At 34.1% G+C, this 23000-nt stretch overlaps 1 protein-coding gene across 9 annotated transcripts in view; it reads right to left on the bottom strand.

Moving 5' to 3' along the window:
* Window positions 1–23000, bottom strand: part of BBX (BBX high mobility group box domain containing) — a 266154-nt gene that overhangs the window by 142634 nt on the left and 100520 nt on the right. For 8 of the 9 annotated variants that reach the window (XM_012777181.2, XM_012777194.2, XM_012777182.3 and 5 more), the window contains exon 3: window positions 14785–14858. The gene's annotated coding sequence lies outside the window, so the exon portion shown is untranslated. The other variant, XM_076001269.1, reaches the window with a different exon arrangement.

Raw genomic sequence — 23000 nt, 5'->3', positions numbered from 1 at the left:
AAATGCTTCACACAAAACTATACTGAACATAATTTACCCTTAATTGCTCAAGTGGCACTTTAGGATTTTCCTGAACCTCAGTGTCATCATTAGGAAAGTCACTATCACTTCACCAGTATGTGTGGAAACATTAACATTAACTGGCTTAACAGGAAGCCAGTTAAGACAGGTATTACATAGAGATTCACCCTAGTACTTCGATGACAGGAATTTCTCAATCATATTATGCATCCCTCTTAATTTCTCCTGCCATACACCTCTTGTGAGAAACGTATGCATTTCTAGAGCAGCATTTCTACTCTCATTAAACCCAGTGTTACCTGGCTCTATGTCTACATACTTATGTTATAAATAAACATTACATTGTACACATGAATAGAAAAGGATACCTGAACATGTGAAGATAACCTACAGGCAGTATGGTGTTGTGGTTAGGAGCACAGACCCTGCAGCTAGTCTGCCTGAGTTTGAATTCCAGCTCTGCCACATATTAGCAGTGTAACCTTAGGCAGATTATTTAGCCTCTCTATGCTTCAGTTTCTCCTCATCTAAAAAATGAGAATAAAAAGAGGCACCTACCAATAGTAATGTTTTATATCTTGATAGGGATTTGGGTTACATAGGTATACACATTTATCAAAACTTAGAAAATGTACTTTTAAGATTTGTGCATTTCACTTAATATAGATTTTACATCAAAAGAAAAAAAACATACATAAATATTGAATTCTAGTTAATAATATACACGCTCAAGTATTTGGGGGTAGGTGTGCTGACTGATGTCCCTAATTTACTTTCAAATGTATCAAAAGTTCAGCTGAATTGATAAGGCATAGAGAAATGGATAGGTATGTAATAAAATATATATAGTAAAATGTTAATGTCCAAGTCTAGGTAGTGGGTATATGAGTTTCATAATAAAATGTTGGAGGAAAATATGCCTAATTCTCATCAGGTTGATGTGAAGATTAAATATATATAATAGTATTAAACATAAAGAACAATGCCTGTCTTAATCAACAATGGCATATGGCAATATGGTTATTTAAGCAAATGAAGAGTAGTGATCTATTCTTCTAGAGTTGGTAGAAAAGAAGAAGAAAGTAATGAGGCTCTGAGCTCCCAAACTGGGGTGAGTAGTTGCCAAAGATATTACAGCTAAAATTTCAAATATATCATAAAACTACACAGACCATGTAAAAAACATAATCTATGAAAAAAGTTGGATTTAAATCCTAGCTCTGTTTTTATTTACTGAAGAAGCATAGACAATTTATTTATAGTATTCTGAGTCATAGTTCTCTCATTTATAAAATGGTAATAATGACATCTATATCTAAGGTCATTGTGAAGATTAGGAGAAAAATATATATATATAAACACACATACATATACACATAGAAATTAGTCCATAAAATATAAATAACAGTTGCAGTTTTTATGATTATAATCATTACTACCTAGAATAAATTCGTCTTTTATACCTTTACCACCATTTTTGCAGACGAAAACAAAAATGGCTATTGTCTGGTTCTCAGCCTAGAAACTGCATAAGCACGTGGCCCAAATACTCCATAGAGCTTTCTACAGGATTTTTATTTAAAAAGTAGCCCTTATTTAAAGTATCACTATACTTAGTGTAAAAGAAGAATTGGCAATGACAGAGAATTCATTATTCATCCCTCTGTAATGCCAATTATAATAAATATAAGTCCTGTGGGTGAGGGATTTAAGAAGTATGTTTGCTGATGGCATTTTAAAGAAAGTCATTTCAGTGCACTTGAGGAAATGATATCAGCACCTGGGTAAGCTTTGACTTAAAACCATTTAAAGTAACATATTTAAAGAAAAGAATATTACAACTACATTTATAGAAGATAAATTCTAGGCTCCCTAGGACTGGAATTTTAAATTATTATAGATTACTCGATGAAGACATTGACTCAACATATAGTTTCAGCTAAAAGGACAACCAAGAACTTGGCACTGAAAGTGGGAATATTGGAAACATTATACAACATAGCTTCTTCCTTGACCACTCTATAAAAACTGCTTTCTCTAAAGGTATGTTCACCTCTGAATCATTAACCCAAATATAACAACATTTTTAAGCATTTAGATTTCTCTAAATTTTTCAGCACTGCACATTGTGAAACTCTTCCTCATCTTGCATAACACTATACTGTATTGCATTTCCCACAACAGATCTGATTGTTTTTCTTTCCCTCAGACTCCCCTTAACAAAGAATAGATAGGTACTTTCAAAAAGTTCTGTCCTTAGGCATATTATCTACTTTCACCAATTTTCAAAGTTTCAGATCTACCTCTCTTTCAAACTTTATCTTCAGCCTGAATCTCTTCCAAACTCATCTCAAATTTATAACTACATCCTAAACAGAATCACATGGATATCTTCTCTGTGTTTCAAATCTAATCCATCCCAAATTTCACCTTCCCCTCCCATAAATCAGTTTCTACTGCTATCTCCTTACTTCTGGTAGCAGTTATTAGCACTCTTCTGAACACCCACAGTTAAATTAAAAATCTATCCCTCACTTCCTTTTCAACATCCTCCACTACCTTCCTTCCCTCTATCCCCCTTTATACCTCTAAAACAAGTTCAGTTACTGCTAAGTTCCATAGATGAGTAGTTTCTAAATTGGTTCAGGTAACAGATACATAAAATTCATATTCTCAGGCCGGGCGCTGTGGCTCACGCCTGTAATCCTAGCTCTTGGGAGGCCGAGGCAGGCGGATTGCTCAAGGTCAGGAGTTCAAAACCAGCCTGAGCGAGACCCCGTCTCTACTATAAATAGAAAGAAATTAATTGGCCAACTGATATATATATATATATAAAAAAATTAGCTGGGCATGGTGGCGCATGCCTGTAGTCCCAGCTACCCGGGAGGCTGAGGCAGAAGGATCACTCGAGCCCAGGAGTTTGAGGTTGCTGTGAGCTAGGCTGACGCCACGGCACTCACTCTAGCCCGGGCAACAAAGCGAGACTCTGTCTCAAAAAAAAAAAAAAAAAAAAAAAAATTCATATTCTCTGAGAAATGCAGTGAAAGCTAAATTTACAATTACTAAACATACACACACACAGACATAGGCTAAACAGCAGATTATTTCAGAAAATCTTCATTGAAGAAATCCTTAAAACTGAGTATGCATTACTTTTTGTCCTACAAAAACTGGAAAGACTTATTTGATTTTATGAGCTGAATACCTTCATATAGAATATTTCAAGATACATCCAGGGTATAATATTCATAATGTCTCTCATAATAGTCACATTCACAACTGTCAACATCCTACCAGAAGAATGAATTTCTTCTTGCCTAGGATAATAACAAAGCTCCCTAAACCAAACTTTCTAATGCCTACCTCTTTTTCCTTCCAAACCATCCCATTTATACCATTATTATGATATAAAATTATCAGCAGTTCATCTGCCTTTTGGGGGTGAGGGAGTAAACTTACCCTGACATTCGAGACCCTCTTACATATATCTGCCTTTTCACTAAAGTTGCCCATTTTAACTTTACATATATTTCATCCAACTGGCAAAAGGAATCTATTCACCTTTCCAGACTTCTGTATTTCCTCCTCTGTGTAGTCTTCCCTCATATCCCTAGTGAGATTTAGGATCTTCCTCAGAACTCTTAATGAGGTTTATTTGTGCCTAATTAGAGTTTACCATATATTATCACATATGATTGTGACAATGTCTAACACATTGCCTTGCACATAGTAATTCTAGTAAATATTTATTAGAAATACAGAGGGACAGAAAATATATTACTTTATCTTTCAGCAAAACATTTTTCAAGTGAGATTACCACAGACAGTTCAGTTTCTAAAAACAAACAGAAGAGAACTGGAGAAAGATTAGAGTGGGATAATGATGATCCAGAACATAAATACTCTCACAGTGGGCTGGAAAGGCTTAGATTTCTTAACATACAGTAATAATTTTTAAAGTATTAATATATAATTAAAGTCTAAAATTTATGGTGTTTATGGTTTAGATGTTTACATACTCAACTAAGAAAAGGCGAAATTGCTAGAAAAGGACCACAAGTACCTAGCATATATATATTAATAGAGCAGCTTTTAGAAGGAACCATAGATGGTAGTAAATTATCTTCAAGCCAAGTTTAAATATATTGTTGAGAGATATTCAAAATTAATAAACAAAATAGTTACTGATATGAGGGACAGAAAACATGTTATATTGGTTTTTATGCTAATGTGCATGAAAAAATATTAGAAAGTAAGTACTTTCAAAGAGGTAGCATTTTCTACAGATGGAGAAAAATGGTTTCTTTTCTTGGACCAATTAATCCTGAAATGCTAAACCACTGACTTAAAATTAAGGAAAATTTTGCATATCTTTTCTAATTTGTGAATTAACTAGCAGAGTACAGTCATGATTGAATTAACTGACTCAATTTTTATATTTTTTTAATAGTTATCAGGGTATAATAATTTTTTAAAAAGCTAATACTTTAAATTCCCATACTTAATGAATTCTCATTAAGAATTCAAACTATATCTCCTTGTTTTGTTAAAATAATTACAGTCTTTGAAGAAAATTATCTAAACTATAAAAATTTACTGTTATGCTTAAAAATTTACATGTTTGGGGTGGTAATCTTGTTAATACCAATAGTATGCAGCAATAATATTCCTAAACTATAATCCACTGAATGACAGCTGTCTTATCTAATATTTTCTTATGTTTGGGCTTTAATAAAATTACAAAATTAATGGAAGTACAATTAAAATAAAATCAAACTTCTATCCTTAGGACCGCATAGAAAATATTTTAAGATAGCTAACAGTATTAAGAGTAAATGTTATTGATTTTTTCTTAACGATTTAAAGTATGTCTATCTTATATTTAATAAAGACTTTCTCAACATAATAAAGATGTGTAATTTGAGGCTGAATATTTCCCTTGTTGTGGAGACAATAGCAGGCCTGACATTAAATTTCAAGGAACAGTTAAGAAGCAAAAAAGTCATAGCTCATTTTAAGAACAAACACATTCTCTTAACAGTTCTCGCCATGTGCTGGGTTGGCATTATACCCTCCAGCACTTTTAATCCTCTTAACAACTCTTAACATGGTCTGTATTTGCCCCATTTCACCAAAAAAGCTAAGTAACTTTCCCACAGCCCAATATCAGTAAGCAGCTGAGTTTGGTTTAGTCTTGGGTCCATTGACTAAAGCTAAGTAACTTTCCCACAGCTCATGCTTCTAAAAGAAGGCCCTACAGCTTTAAAAAAAAAAAAAAAAGTGATACATTTAAATCCATCTCCTACCAGGAAACCCTTAAGTTTCCATCTATCTATATTCATCTCCAGGAAGCAATAGCAAATATTATGGGCTTGATAATCTAGAGGTAAGAATAAGGGTATTTATAAGCTTTTGGAAGTAAAAGTTCTAAAATGTTTTTTCAGGAGCACGTTATAAACTTCTATGTATAAAATATTTTATCACAATGGAAATAATTGGTTAAAAATTTTATGATTTCGCTGATTAAGGAAATACTCATAAAAAGAGACACAACTGGGACACCTTTGCTATCAATAAGATACATTATAATAGCCTTATTAGAAAGATTTATGTTCTCTACAAAGTGAAACTCTAAGTGAATAATCAAGGCAACACCCATCATTTTAACAGGAACAACTAAACTTTCAAACTGGAAAACTTTATCACATTGATTTAAATGTTCACTCCACTAAATGAATTGAAAGATGATCCGTATGCTTCTATCCTTCAAACGGCCCAACAAAATGATTGCTATAAAAAGAGGTTTGGTATTTAAGGGGATTGACAGAAGCTGCTGATCTAAAACTTTTCTCTATTGACTCTTTTGTAATACACCTATTTGATGATTTGGTAGCTCTCACAATGCTGAAAACATAGCGGTGTTCAAAACCTATACTGAGGGCATGGACATTCATGAATATGTGCAACCCATATGTGCAGGGCCTCAATAGATAGAAGGGTATATTCTACTCTGCACATGGATATACCTCACATTTTGCAGGTTTTACTGTTTCTATTATTTGGCAATTCTTCAATGTAGTTAGTGTGGCACAATTCAGGACAGTGCTCCCACCTGTTTAGAAGCTAAGCCAGTTCCTCCACATCTCGCTGGTTCTCTCAAGAAATCTGTACACTCCTTAAAACAATACTTAAAGTGGAATGCTTCTGCCTTGAGGAGACTTTTGGTAATAAATGAGCTTATAGTAAATGTTAAGGAACACTGAAACAATTATGTAGTTCATCTGTTTTTTAAGAATAGTAATATAGCCATAACAGAGGCAGAACAATTGCAAATTAAACTAAGCAGGTTATAAAAATCAATACAAAACCAAAACACAACATTCTTACCTATCATATTCATAGATCCATTTGAATACAGAAATATCCTTAAAATATTCCCCAGAATAAAACACCTAAAGGTAGACTTTAGCCAACCTTCTGGTACATGTCGACTGAAGCCAGGTACCATATTTCATCTCTTAAAGCCCAGCAGAACCAATTTACCTACCTTAAATCTCACAACCTTCATTCACATGTGCTCCACTCACAGGGTCACCACTAGTGAAGTGTTAATAGAAGCACTTGTTAGAAGACTAACCAGACTAACACTTCCTGATTCAATGTACACGAAAAATGAGGTAACAAGTACCCAGAAATTTTTTGCTGCTCGTTGAAGTTCTCAGGCCAGTTAACATTTACTGATTATAGGACTAACTGCAAACTTAAAGGCACAAGAACATCTCTCTCCCTGAACTCAGTCTAGGAAAAATAATTATCTCCAAATAGACCAAAGGATGTTTATTAACACCAAGCTCAGCAGAATTAATGAAATGTAAATGCCTATAATGCTAATTCATCATATGTTTATCAAGCAACTAGGTTTTGGGAATACAGCCATGCATAAAATAAGACTTTCTAGTGTAAACTTAAGTCCCTTCGCATCCTAAGGAGGTTTTCTGGAAGAACAACATGTATATATGCATATATACATTTATGCGTGTGTATACACAGTATATACAGTAAATGCAGCACATTACATATTTTACACTAAAATGCATGAAAATTCTGAGAGAAAAATGTTATGAGCAATTCTATCCCTATTATGTTCATTTATTTTCCTCAGGAAACACACTTCTCTATAACAGAGACCAGAGGAAATATATACAGACTTCAATATAAAAATACTTAATACCTTTCAGAGTAGCATTAAATGCATGAAGTCATACCTGAATGTATTTTTTCTGTCCTTAACTAGTGAATTGCACAATTAGTAGATTGATCCTACACCTGAGAAGAAATACACTGCTAAAATTCATCATATACAAAGTTTTTGAGTTTGAGTCATTTTATAAATAGCTTTTGGGGAAGACTATAATCAAAAGTGAACAAAAGAGTTAAAATACCTTTCAACCAACTAAACCAACATCCACAAAATTAGATAACTGCTCAATAGCTTATCGCTTAGTCTATAAACACACAGAGGTGAACGGATAAATTTTATAACTATATTTAAAATTATTTTTGCACAAAAGCATTTAAATCTTAAAGGTTTGTTTCCTTTTAATAATATTTTTAGTTTTAGACAGATACCAAATTGCCAGAAAATGAAAATTATTCCAATAACAGAGAATACATACATATACATAGTTGTCCAAAGATAAAACAAAGACAGTAAATTTGAGCCTACATCAATATCCAACCAATAAATGCACTATTTAGTCATCATTAATCCCAAGAACCCTTCAACTAACTTAATAGAAAAAGTATACTGCTTACTGTATAGTAGAAGCAAGTACTACACAGACATTCTAAACTCAATGCACTGCATTTATACTATCACCTGAGAAATTCAAACCACCATAACTAACTTAAGAGCTGATACCAGAAGAAAGAAAGGAAAAACCAGGGGGGTAAGTGGGGAGGGGGCAGAAGGTAAGTAAAAAGGCAGGACAATAGATAGCTATATCAGATTTTAGGACTCTTTAACTTCTGCTGGCATTATTTCAAATACATAATCTTTTTTTTTCTGTTTACCAAAATCTGAAATGTGTCATTTCCCTGTTTGAATTCTCAACTGACTCACAAAGTAAAAGAATATTGCCTTAAAAAAATGTGAATTGGCTTGATACAGTAAACAGAAACAGATATAACCCAAAAGAGTAATTGTCTTGTTCCTCAATAGAATTTTCAAATACATTCTATTCCTAGATAACAACGAATGCATATGGAAGTCAATTTTTACAATGATGTAATTCCCCCATTATATAAATCACTCTGATTTTGAAGTTCTTAGACTTGATGCCTTTACTTATAAGAATCTTATTTTCATGCAGTGACTTCAAAGTAGAAATATGAATTAAGTAATTTCAAATGTCTCCCACCTCAAAGGTATGAAAGATATTTTTAGAATCTTAGAAGACAATAATAAAACCAGATTTCTTGATTATAGGTCACATAACATAGTATTTTTTAACACTTTCACTTCATCAATTGATATAGAAAAACTATCTCCATTATTAACAGAATAGTGTTCCCCCAAAATTCATATGTTGAAGCCCCAACCCCTACTGTAACAAGATAGGGCCTGTGAAGAGGTAATAAAGGTTAAGAGAAATCACACGGGTGGGGCCCAAATCCCACAGAACTGGAGTACTTATGAGAAGAGGAAGAGCACCAGAGCTCGTTTGCTCTCTGCATACACAGAGGAAAAGCCATGTGAGGACACAGCAAAAAGACAGCTATGTACAAGCCAGGAAGAGAGCCCTCACCAGAAACCAAATTTGCCAGCATCTTAATCATGGACTTCTAGCCTCCAAAACTGTAAACTTAAAATAAATGTTTAGCTTAAGCCATCCAGTTTGTGGTATTTTGTTATGGCAGCCCAAAAAGACTAAAACAACCCCTAAAGATTTTTGAGGTAGTTTTACTCTACCAATAATCCATCTGAATGAGTAAGTAAAAGCCATTTAAAAGAGAAGAGCTTGGAACAATTTGATAATTCACCTCCCCAAAATAATTTTTATATACCTGTGCTATTTTAAGTTAAACAAATGAAAGTCATTTTAGAAAACAGCATTAGACTTTGAATTATAAAAGATATTACTATGTCGTACTTGATTCTGAGAGTACCAGGGGACAATGCCAATAGAGAAACTCTCTAAAGAATCTAAATTGATTAAACCTTCATTGGAGAACAGTAACATGAAGAGCTTGAACAGGAATGCCGACTGCTTCTGAAACCAAATAGCATTTGCTCCGCATGGTGAAGAAAATTTCAGTGATATCATCCCATGTTCTTGCACCTTCCCTCAAGATTATTTAAGATTTGATTTTCTTGCAACCTGATGCTGACTGACCTCATTACTATTCAGAATGAAGGCCATACAGTATTTCCACTTTTAGTCATCACTTTGTCCTTGGGACTTCTAAATTCTCAGTGGCAAGAAGTGAATTATTGGATCATGGAGTAGCTAACATTTCTATAGAATTCACCTTCTCTCAATGGTAAATGATAAAGACACTTTCAATTTCCCATAGAACTACAGAAGAAAGCATAAGTTCTTATGCATTCAGGATAATTTTTTTAAACCCCACGGGTGGTGTGTACATGTGTGTTTACATATGAATATATAAACACATTTTAGATGCATATACACTGTCAGATGTCAATCAGAGGTATTTTATAGGTATTTTAAAAGTTCAAGAATCTTATCACATTTTTCTTTTTTTTTTAACTACCATTTCTTGAGTGCTATGTGCCAGACACTATATCAAGCACTTGACATAATTACTTTATTAAATTCTTACACTCCTAAAAGGTAGAGATCATTATCCTCATACTAAAATGATAAAACAAAGTTTCAGAGAGGTCAAATAATCACCCAAATTCTTTCATTTAAAAAGTGTCAGCTAGGTGTGGTGCCTTATGCCTGCAATCCTAGCAGTTTCAGAGGCTGAGGCCAGGGGGTCAGTTGAGCCCAGAAGTTCGAGACTAGCCTGGGCAATAGTGAGACCCAATCTCTACAAAAAATTTCAAAAAACAACAAAATCTTAGCTAGGTGTGCTATTTGGGAGGCTGAGGTAAGAGGATCTCTTAAGCCCAGGAGTTTGAGGTTGTAGTGAGCTATGTTGAAGCTACTGCACTCTAGCTCAGGCCACAGAGTGAGACCCTGTTTCCAAAAAAAAAAAAAAAAAAAAAGAAAGAAAAAGAAAAACTAACAAAAAAACAACTGCTCAAATTAGGATTTCTCTGAATCCAAAACCCTTGCTTTGCCATACTGCCTTGCCTTCTAACCTTACATTATATATTAAAAAAAAAAAAACAAACAACAACCAGAGACGTCTAGTCTAAGCACGTTCCTTTCCCCCAGTCTTAAGGAACTATAAACTATCAAAGCATTGTTTATATACTTCCAGATCTCTATATAATCTTAATCCACTCAGATCTGGTAGCAATATTTTTTAATACCTGTGAGATTAATCAAATTAATATTGGCTAAGGAGTTCCAGGTGCTAGTAATTTTCTAGAAGACTTAGGAGATAATAATGCAAAAGTTACAGTATGGTGAATATGACCTCAGGTGGAGTATCTCAGAAAACTCCTGGAATACACTTGTTAAGCTTCCTACAGTGTCTGCATTCATTATCTCCAGAATGATTCTTGAAATTAAATTTAAGTAGACAAAGGCATTTGGCTATCATTATATCTGGTAAAACTGTCATATTACTACTGGAATAAGCAATAAACCCATTTCCTTATCCTTTTCTTATATTAAATTAGATAATATCTGTCAAAGTTCTGTAACCTATTGTACATAGGTAAGAAATTATTGTATCATATTTGTTACTCCATATGCAAATTGCAGAGGGTCCAGTCTATAGTAATTTTCATTCGTTTAGAAACTACTTCTACTTCTAAAACAATAATATAAATCTATAATCTATATTAGATACTTTTCGTAAATGTTAGAAAAAGTTCTCAGGTTCAAAACATCAAGAAACTCTTGAATTTTATCAATTCCTTATTCCTTAAAACTTGTCACATACAGTGTTCCTTATGATAACAACAAAAGGATCCATGGTCAAATCATTTTACATGTTAAACAGATTCATTCACTGCAGAACTTTCTGGAATCTTTAATATATTATATGTTATTATATATAATATATATAATATTTTGGAGAGACAGATAATATATATGTTATATATATTATATATAATAACAGATAATATATATTATATATATAAAAAACAGATATATATTATCTGTCTCTCTGAAAAAGCTGCAGATAGTATTTTGCAGATATTATAGTTAAAATACGCACTGTCCCTCCCTACCAAACTTTCCCTACCCTGCTCCTCTTACAAGGCCACACCCTCCCCCACCATGACATAGGCTTCACTGTCTGACATGCTTTGGCCAATGAAATATGACAGGTAGTGACATGTGCCACTTCCAAGTAGCCATGTTAACAGCCATGGTTCCATCACTCTTTTCTCCTTCTGCAATAAGACTTGTACATCCCACAAAGGCTGCTCCTTCAGCTTTGGTACAGAAATGAAGAGGACATGGAACAGAGTAGCAGCAGATTCATCAGGGGCATGAACATAAATGAGATATAAACTTTAATTGCAGCCGGGCGCGGTGGCTCACGCCTGTAATCCTAGCTCTCTGGGAGGCTGAGGCGGGTGGATTGCTCGAGGTCGGGAGTTCGAAACCAGCCTGAGCAAGAGCGAGACCCTGTCTCTACTATAAATAGAAAGAAACTAATTGGCCAACTAATATATATAAAAAAAATTAGCCGGGCATGGTGGCGAATGCCTGTAGTCCCAGCTACTTGGGAGGCTGAGGCAGTAGGATCGCTTGAGCCCAGGAGTTTGAGGTTGCTGTGAGCTAGGCTGACGCCATGGCACTCACTCTAGCCTAGGTAACAAAGCGAGACTCTGTCTCAAAAAAAAAAAAAAAAAAAAAAAAAAAACACTTTAATTGCCATAAACCACTAACATTTGGGGACTCTCTTGATACTGAAATGTAACTTTGCCTAAGCTGACTGATAACAATACATTTCCCAGATTTATTGAACCCTGGCATCCTTTTGCCAAGTAACGTCTTCCAGGATTTGTTTCCTAAATTACTCCTGGTTTTGTAGGGCATCTATTCTCTTAGTTAACACTATATTTAAGACAAGCATATATGTAAGCCAGAATTAGGTAGTCTTAGCCATCTTCAATTAAGCTTTCATCTTAAATTTTATCAGCAATTTTAATTTCTGTCCATTTCTGCTTATAGTCATTTCTGTCCATTTCTGCTTATATAGAAATATATTTTCCTCTAATCATCAGGGAAATGCAAATCAAAACCACAATGAGATATCTCTTATCTCCAGTGAGAATGGCCCTTATCAAAAAGTCCCAAAACAATAAATGTTGGCATGGATGCAGAGAGATAGGAACACTCATACACTATTGGTGGGACTGCAAACTAGTGCAACCTCTGTGGAAAGCAATATGGAGATACCTTAAAGGGATACAAGTAGATCTACCATTTGATCCAGCAATCCCATTACTGGGCATCCACCCAAAAGAACAAAAGACATTTTATAAAAAAGACATCTGCACTCGAATGTTTATAGCAGCATAATTCACAATTCCAAAGATGTGGAAACAACCCAAGTGTCCATCAATACATGAGTGGATTAATAAAATGTGGTATATGTATACCATGGAGTACTATTCAACTATAAGAAACAATGGTGATATAGCACCTGTTGTATTTTCCTGGATAGAGCTGGAACCCATTCTACTAAGTGAAGTATCCCAAGAATGGAAAAATAAGCACCACATGTACTCACCAGCAAACTGGTATCACTGATCAACACTTAGGTGCACATACAGGAATAACATTTATCGGGCGTTGGGCAGATGGGAGAGGTGAGGAGATGGGTATATACATACATAATGAATGCGATGCCCACCATCTGGGGGATGGACACACTTGAAACTCTGACTGTGGGGGGCAAGGGCAACACACATAACCTAAACATTTGTACCCCCATAATATGGAGAAATAAAAAAAAATAAAAATAAAAAAGCAAATATTAAAATATATATATATACATATTCTTGCAATAATCTGATTAGCATTCAGAAATCACAGATCAGATGGCTACATTGTGAAGACTCCCATACTAATGCTGGTTGAAGACTTAGTTTTTTTCAACAGGTCAGATAAGGTATCCCACTTTACTTTCTCTATATGTATTCATATTTAGCAAATTGAGAATACTGCCACAAATTTAATTATCTTTAAACCTCATAATAATTAACTTTCAATTAGCAATTGAGAACATATTTGAAATTTAGTATCGATTTTTGAATATTCCATAGTCTATTCTGCTGACTCAATAAAACCATAATTTACTGTTCTCTGAGTGGCATTCTTAAATCCAGAATTTGTATTTGTAACAAATATGCCTTAAAGAGCAGCATAGCAAAGAGAAAAAACGATAACTAAATTTCAATCTTCTCATTGGCATTAAGACTTAGTTGATATTTAAATATCCTATAGTAAATACACAGTCAAGTAAATTGCATACATTTTACTATGTGTACAATCCTAGACAATGACATTCAGGAGAATGGTTTAGAGGCCTTATATTTATGCTCATATCATAAAAGCCACATTCAGTCATATATTAACTAAAAGAAGAATGTAGATGTAGATATTCTATACAGTTTTAATAAGCTAACAAACATACTTTAAAACAGGAAAGATTTCAGATTCATTTTTAATCTGAAAAGTAAAATTTTTCTTTCTAAAGAAATTTCAATTTTTAATTGAAAGTAAAATTAAAGAACAAACTCCTTTCCTGAAAATTGCAACTAAACAATATGTACTATATTTGCTCAATTTTAATTCACACCAAGTTTCTCAGTCTTAAAAATCATCAATTTACCACAAAGTATTCAGATGTCTGTAAAGCAATCACACATTTTATTCTCAGATTGGGAAAACTCTACACATTTAAGTAACCATTATTAACACTAATTTTAAAATGTTATTGCCATATTTTAAACATTTTTTTTTAAATTTCTGAAAGAACAGCTTTGAAAATAACTTCCACACAAAAGAAGAGCCACAGTATCTGTGAGTTTCAGAGTTTGATGTTAATTTGTCACATACATATATTTTAAAATCTCAACTTTTTCTTCATTGTGTGGTTTTTATATTTAAAGTGATTTCATAGTGCAGTTACACACATCTCTATTATTTTTAATAGGTAAGAAAGATTTCATAATGCTTTGATACTGATTTGTTTTCAACTAAAGCCAAGAGAAATATAAAAAATAGTTTTGGGGGGAATAGAGCAATTTAATATTTATTTAGGTATGCAACTTCTAAATATCTAGGACTTCAATAGACGTTTACCAATGGCATACTACTGTGGAGAAACAAATCAGAGATATTGAAACAGTTAATTTTTTAAAATTCATGATTTTAAAAGAAAATTTAACTTACTTGATAATGGAGATTAAAATGTCACTTTAAAAAATTATAAAATTGACAAGAAAAAATATATTATGGTCACACTTCCTTGATCAATATGGAAGGTGAATCCATTAGATGGGAAAAAGTTGAGACCAGCTTGGATACCACATAGTTCTTGACTGCCTCACTGCTTCCAAGGTAAGTAAGTAAGATGCACCTTCAGTGCAGCTCTTACCAATCAAGTCAAGACTTTCCATTGTGAGTTCAATGGAACATCAGAACTTCCAGCTTCTGTGATGCAGCAGGATTCTGTAAAAGACCCATAGAAGAGCAGTTAAAATGGTGAGTCAAGTAGGCCTTTCAAACTGACACTCATTCTCCTTTAGCAAAATAACCCCTAAATAAAATGAATTAACAGCCAAACAATCAAAATCTGGCAAACATCCCTATGCTAATACTATTTAGAGAAAGTGGCCATGTACTGTCAACTTTTCTTTAACAAAAAGTTAGCCACTAAAATTATTCAACAGGAATTCTGAGACTAAGGATCATAGAGTAAGCATTAACTACAGGAAATGACTTCTTGGCCTTTTGGCTAAAATCAAGTGAGGAATTACAAGCAAATCCCATGTGAAAACATGGGGTTAAACTGATATCCTGACTAAACTCAAGTTATTTTAAATGGTCTGATTTAACTAGATAAACTATGATTCAGATATTAATATCTTATGATTTATCTTTTAAATGTTTAGAAGATAATGAATGAAGCAAGATAATAAAAATGAACAAACAAAAAAGCAGCTTAGGGTGAGGGGGCAACAAAAAAATTATTTTCTAACAACAAGGGTGAAGTAAATATAAGAATAGGTCAAAAGCAGCAAAAGGGTGTACGCACAAATTAACAGAACATTTCACATTAATAACACTGCAAATATAGATATATTCTGATTAAATCACATCATTTTTAAGAATTAAAAAGTTATTTCATTTTCTTTGTGAGACACATTTAGTTTCTAGGTTGCTTCAGTGATAAAACTAAGTGCACACTCAACTAAAAGAGACAATTTCCTGCCCCCAACAGATTATAACAATATATTTCTTTATAATCTGTAAGCTATACACTGTAGAAATTGGATATCATTTATTGGCTTATGGCTCTAACAATGCTTTCAGTAATTTTATGGCTTGGCTGAAGTTTTTTTTCCTAATCAGCCACTGATATGGAAGAACTGGCTCTTCACATTAAATATCAAAAATATGTAATGATTCATCTGAGTAATCCTATCTAGATTTAGATGATTCAGTTGTCACCCAGTGCTATTAACCAAAACAAAAGCTGGAAAGAATGAATAAAATATTAAATGGTCTCATGTGGCTTCACACAAGATACTACTCATTCATCCGTATTTTTGAAAATAAGGATATGGATGAAAGAGTAAATACAGATCTTTGAAGCAAACTACAAAGGACACATATAAATATTTTTAAATTAAATGCCTATGCTTTCATTACATTTTATGAAGGAAGCATGCAATTCCAAATACTGATGTAAAATAAATAGTATAAAAGTCTGTTCTTAATTATCATAAAATAGGCAATTAATATTAAAAATACTCTTTTAAGAAAAATCTCATATTTACATAGTTTTTCCTCATATAAATCCGTAAAAGTATACAGAATCATTAAAATAATTATAAAATAAATGAGTAAAAATTATGATGTAAATAACTATAAATAAAAACACCAAGTAAATAAATTAATATAAATATAATTTGTACTGCCAAAATTGGGAGAGGAAGATCTAAGGTTAATTTTGATAGTATGCATTTAATTTTAATTTGGTTTAAAGATTTTTTGTTTATCCTTAAGAAGTGAGTATCTGAGAAATAAAATATTCTATTATATCCCATATACAGAAGTTCCTCCAGGAGCTCAAAGATAAACTCTTACTAATCTTCAAGTAACCTTAGAAATTTGTTTCTATAATTGGATATATACCCCAAAATGGACCATAATTACACTTCATTTTGATTACTGTTCAATAACTTATTACCTGTGATGCAACTATCTATGGATAAAACGGGGGAATGGTGAGAAAGGACACTGGCTATGCTGTGGCCAATATGGGTTTTAAAACTCTCTTAAGATGACAAAGAAATCATAGTAGACTTAAGAAGCCAGGGAATCAGCGACAGAGCAGAGGTCAATTTCTAGGCCGAAGGTCTTGCCTGAGATGGATCTGAGTTGAAAGTCAAACTTAGAGACCAGATTTTATCTGGTTATTACAAATGGCCACATGAGTAGGTTCAGAAAAGCAGTTCCAACATAAACTGTTCTCCATTTAAATCACAAGTATTTCAGAAAGTGTTTTGACTTAATGGAAATAGGTGGCTACGTGAGGTGTCAGAAAGGCAGGTGGGCCTTTCCAAATGTGTGTCCAAATGTCCAAAGTGTGATTACAACTCTGCTGAGGGAAGACTTTAATGCTCCCTTAGACCACAGCTGGGGGCAGATTTTCATCTGAGCCACCCAGGGCCTGTCTGTGTTCTCTGGGTCCCACTATGGCTTCGTCTTAACCCTCACGCACACACAGACCCCCTAGCCTTGGATTCCTGACTCCCCATGATTAGTTCCCACTGTCTCATTAAGCACTTCTTTTTTCCTTTGTCAAGCACTGGGCTTCCCACCCAGGACACTGCCTCCCACAGTCCTAGCCAGCACTGATCTGGCACAGCTCAGACTTCCCTCTGAAAAACTTCATCATGGCAGGGGGAACAGCCATCTATTAAGTACTTATTATTTGCTTCTAACCACAAATAGGGCATCTGACTTGGCATCTGAAAAACCTATCTTAAAGATGTGGCCTAAGCAACCATTCAAACATCCCACAGCAACTGGCTTTCTGGCACAACTCACACATTGCCCCTTGAGGAGCTGTGTTTTGAAATGCTTACATTACACTAAAAAAGATGAGGTGCCATTTCTGACAATCAGGCAGACTCCCAATTAGTATTAATATTAATGTCCAGCATAACATTCATTCAAAGGCACATCATGTAAACAATCCCTTTCTATGCCAAAATATTGTGTTTTGCAACCTGATGTCACTAGTACATGGTCAGTACAGAAGGGACTCCAAGGTAACCATGCTGCCCACTTACATGAAAGAATATTTAATCCCCATGAATGACTGCTTTTCTGATGTTTTCATCAATTCTCTGGATAATATATTAAGCTTTAACTAACTCATTTTCATACATACCCTTAATTCAATCAAGCTCAATAAAAGTCATTCTGGACTGCAATTATTTGCTAAGGAACAATTAACATTCAAATGAAAAAAATTGCTAGGCATGATACAATGTATGGGTGCAGATGCCTCTCCATTTATGGAGTAAGAATGACAACAAAAGTAGCCAAACTGCTAGAAAAAGAAATATAATTTTTTTTCCTTATTCTCCTGAAAACAGAATACTCATGCTTTTACACCTGGAAAAAAAAATTGGAAACCTGAGAAAACAAATTTTAAAATTATTACTTTCAATTATATTTATGCTTTGAAAGACACTGCATTTCTAATCTAAGAGTCAGCGTGACCTTTGAAAGCCAAAACAAGTCCAGGTCACAAACTAAGAGTTCTAATATCTACTCTTGCACTAAATCTTCCACTGGCTTCCTCCATTTCCCCAACAATTTGTACTGTATTCCAATTTCCACTTTACAATGCAGGTTTTATTAAAAGATTTTTCTTGTTTTAAAACTAGTTCATTTCTACATGAATACAATTCTTACTGTCTCCTCAGCTCACTCTTTTATATACTCCATATTTACAAATGAACTTAAATGTAAACTACAAGCTCACACTTCCATATAATACAGTAATGTTTGTAGTCAAAAATTCTATGGATTTAACTGAAGCCTTCCCTGTCCTGTGCATGCATAAGCCCCCCCCCCAACTACTCTATATATTCTTTTAATCTCCTCAATAGTGGCATCAGACATATTATGTAATATTATAGTACTGAAAATTATTCTGTTATACCAAATATTATGCAATTTAGGCCAACGAATTCTATGCTTCAGGTCACTGTTGCCCACCACAGGCTAAAGGTTTAGAAATGATAAACTATATATATCTCAGTTATAAATAACAAAAAGTATGAATAAAGAGAACACTTTTGTTAAAATTACCCACCTGTCCCTGTCTTTTATAGCTGAAGCTTAAACCACAGCTATTTCACAGGCATTTCTGGCCAGGTACCAATCTTTAACTGAAATTACAAGTGTCAACTATACTGAGAATGGAAATCTCTTAAAAGAAAACACACATCTGAATTACCTCTTCATCACCTTCCCACCTCCACCTTTATATTTCCTCATGATCCAGAGCTTTTCAGTTAGGAAACATTAAATATAGTAATAAGGACAAACACGTTTAAAGTGTTCCTTATATATCTAGCAGTAAACCAAAGTAACTACTAAGTAATGACAGATTTGTCCATTTCTTTGGACTCTCCAAAAAGGTTTCAAAAACCACTAGGTAGCAGATACAGAAAATGCTATCACTCATTGTTTATGGGCCTCTTACAATAGTTCATGAAAGATCTGGAAATCCTTTCCCATTCGGTACTCAGTATTGCACCAATTATAAAATTATGTTCAACACATTAACTGCCATGTGAGTTGTATTTAACTCACACTAGTTTTGAGCCTGGGGCCTCATGAAGCATATATAACTCACACATCTCTTTACCTTTGGAGCCATGTTGTGCACAGGCAAGTCACACTGCCATGCTGTAGCATACCTGTCACGTGATGGGTGGCCCCCTGGGCAAAACCTTGCAGTTGGTTCTTGAAATCGTACTGGTTGATGTTCTTATTGTTATAATTAATATTAACAAATTACTTGTGTATAACTCATGCACAGAAAACAATAAAGAATCACAAATTTTTCATTAAATTAGGAAGGATTATTTTGTTTTTAAAGTTTTTATTCTATTTTCACAATAAAACACTGTGGCCCCAAGGAAAAATTTTTTTTTCTAGTGTGGCAGTCAATGTGTTAAAAAAAACCACCTACCACCTATGCATATGCCAAGAAAATAGAAATGCAAATGACGTAACCTTTTACTGTTTGAGAAATTAATGACCTACTACATATTAACACTGCAAAAGGTAATATAACAAGAGTCGGTGTTGTCATGAAGCTGGTGATCTACTTGGGAAATAACAAACAAAAAGTTACATAATAATTGAGTAACACACAAATGTGAAAAACGGTAAGCAAATGGTAAGAATTCAGAAAGAGAATGTACAAGGGGATCTTTACACAAGAGATGAATAAAACTGGAACCTGAAGCACCTATGGCAATTTGGGATACAGAGAGAGAATAGGGGAGGGTGTTACAGGCACAGACACAAGATGAACAAAGGTTCAAAACCGGGAGCAAGCATGGCTTGCTGGAAGGATAAGAGGCACAGGAAGATCTGGTTGGAATGCAGCGTTCACATCAGAAAGTGGGACGTACTATATGAGCAAATAAGAAAACAATAATATGCTTTGCTCTTGTTTCTCTCCATAGTTTCCTAAATAGCAGAGTAATGTTAGCAGCCTGGTGCTAAGCTAAGCATACTGGCTTTAGGGTTTACTATCCTGCAATTGTGGGCCAGTTCCTAGTCTCTCCGAGCCTCTATATTCCTTATCTGCAAAACTGGGATAAAAATCCCTACATCTCTAAATGTTTCCTTGAGAATTACTAGAGGATATTATAAATACAAAGCATTTCACATACAGTAAGTGCTCAATAAATGTTACTAATCTCATTAGAAATAAAAGTAAGCAGTAGAAAGGTATTAATAAAGCTACATTATGAACACACTGAAGTTTGCCTTCAATATTCTCAGCATTTGGATGTTGAATGAATGACTACTTTCTCAAATGGTCACTATAGATAATATTTTAATTTAGGTGGCTTTAACATATGTTTCACTCTGACAGTCTGAGCAACCACTTTTTACTCTGCCAAGTTCAATGTATGGTACCTGATTTGATAATATGGATATCTTCTTACAATGACCATTTGCCATAAGACTGTTGCATCAAGGATCATGGTAGAACCATGAATTTCTTCAGTTTCCATAAGCAGAGGTGGAAAATAAGTAGGCATTAGTCCAGTCAGATGGCTTGGCAGGAAGGCACTGAATGCCTCTTTTATACTCCCATGAACTATACAAATGTGACCTTCTTAGGCAGGGGAAATTGCACATTTAAGGCAAAAGGAGTTTCACTTCCAGGAAGAGTATAAAAACATGTTTGCCAGCAGCTATAGCAGGAATAACAACAGGGAAGCTCCAAGGATCTTAAAAATGTAGTCCAAAGTCATTTGATAAAAAGGAAATCATAATTTTGAATGGAAAATATTCTATTCCAAAAAGCAAAGGACACTGGCCTTTTTTACCCACTTTATTAGTATGTTAAATTATAGAAAGATAATTTTTTAAAAATATAAACTTGTAAATACAAAATTTTATGATGTTATTTAATAGCATATTTTGATTAAAAATTATATTATTTTTTTAAAAACAAAAAACTATACTATCCAGAAAGAGTAGCTGTCCCATTCAGGTGTGTTTAATATATTTCCAGCAAATAGCTTACCAGCAGAAAGACTTGCTCCAGATACATTAATTGCAAGAATATTCCTGATATGAAGAAACAAAGAAGTCTGCTCAAAAGTACCCCGTGGTAACTGTCAACATGCTCTCTTTTAAAGTTATTTATTCACAAAGCAGTTATTCTTGGGACAATAATGCAACATAGTAATCAGTTATTTTAAATAAGAAAACTTAAAAAAAACACAAAAAACCAAAACCCTTCCTTAGGGTTTCCTTAGTATAAAAACATGTTTGCCAACAGCTATATCAGGAATAACAACAGGGAAGCCCCAAGGATCTTTGGGAAGATTCATTAGCTTCCTAAAGATCCTTTGGGCCCATCAGGGACAGGCCAGCCCATCGGGGAAGTCCAATCACATTTCCATAGCTGAAACCACATAAGACCCAGAAAGCTTAAGTGACTGAACAAATGGTCCTCAGCTGGTTTGTGACCAAGCTGTGACAAGACCCCAGGTCTTCACAGTGCTTTTCCATTTCTCAACACTGCTACCCTTGTAGAATCTGGTGTTATCTCCTTATTAGACATCCTGTGAAATTGCAGTATCGGCAGATGAGAGTTTGAGGATGCTCAGTTCAACTCTTGGACCACACAGCAAGATAGAGGCAGAGGTAGGCCGGAACCCAGAGCTCCTGCCATGTTCAGTACACTTGCCCTGATACCACACTGTTCTGGAATATGATCAATCAGCTTGATCTGCAGTTTGTCATCCATAGAACAGCAGGAGGCTCCAGACCAGATTACATTACATCCCTATTCTTCCTGTGGTCCTCCACAGCAGCAAAGTTCAGGTGGAAAGGTATTATCAAAAAAGGGCCTCACTTTTTACTGTCAGGGTTTAGTCAGAAAATGTTTCTTGGCTCTAGAACACTTTCTCCTTTCTGGTCTGAAGACAGAAAGATACCTTACAGATGTAGAAGTGAGAATGCAAAATATTCCTTTGGGTTTCTAAATATTCCTATAAGTACCTTGGACTGAAATGTTAATGTCACTTATAAGTATGTGTGGACAGGAGGTATATGGGATTCTCTGTACCTTCTGTTCAATTTTGCTATGAACCTAAAACGGCTCTAAACAAATAATGTCTATTAATTTTTTTAAAAAAGTTAATGTCAATTTACTTCATTGTAACAATATTAAAATTATATCCTGACTAGAGAATGACAAGTCAATGCCAGCTGAGAATATATGAACAATAATTCTCTCTTAAATGTCCACCCCACTAGACATACCTACTACCAATTAAATTTATGTCCTTCATTAAAACTAAGTACATGCCCTACAGTAACAACCTCTGTATAGTATAAATGCTCTACCAGTAATTCATTCTCAAAAAATGCCCTCTGCATTAGTTGCTACTGTTCTTATGGCAGTCAATATTTAAAGTAATATAAAACATTATCAAATATCAAGGGAATTATTCAAAATATCAAGGGAAATATTCTCCAAGTATTTCCATTGGTAGACATAAGGTTTATCCTTTGCCACTAATTCCAGTGCAGTGACCCACAGAAATCAGTCTTAAAAAACCCCAGGGGCCATCAATTACAAGGACTACAAGCCAAATGGCAAAAGGCTTATCCTAAAGTGGCCCTATAAAAACCTGTAATAGAGATCGATGGTTCTTAATACTGCTGATAAATATTTTGAAATTTTACCTTCTTCTATAACTAACAAAATCAGATTTTGTCACCTTTCAAGTTAAAAGGGAAAGTCACTGTATAAACCATATTTAAATGGGAGAATAGCTAGAAAAGTATATTTTCTATGTTGGTTTC

The sequence above is a fragment of the Microcebus murinus genome, chromosome 1 (assembly GCF_040939455.1).
Source record: "Microcebus murinus isolate Inina chromosome 1, M.murinus_Inina_mat1.0, whole genome shotgun sequence".
NCBI classification, from domain to species: domain Eukaryota; kingdom Metazoa; phylum Chordata; class Mammalia; order Primates; family Cheirogaleidae; genus Microcebus; species Microcebus murinus.
Note: the sequence above shows the minus strand (reverse complement) of the source record. Positions and strands in the feature narration are given on the sequence as shown.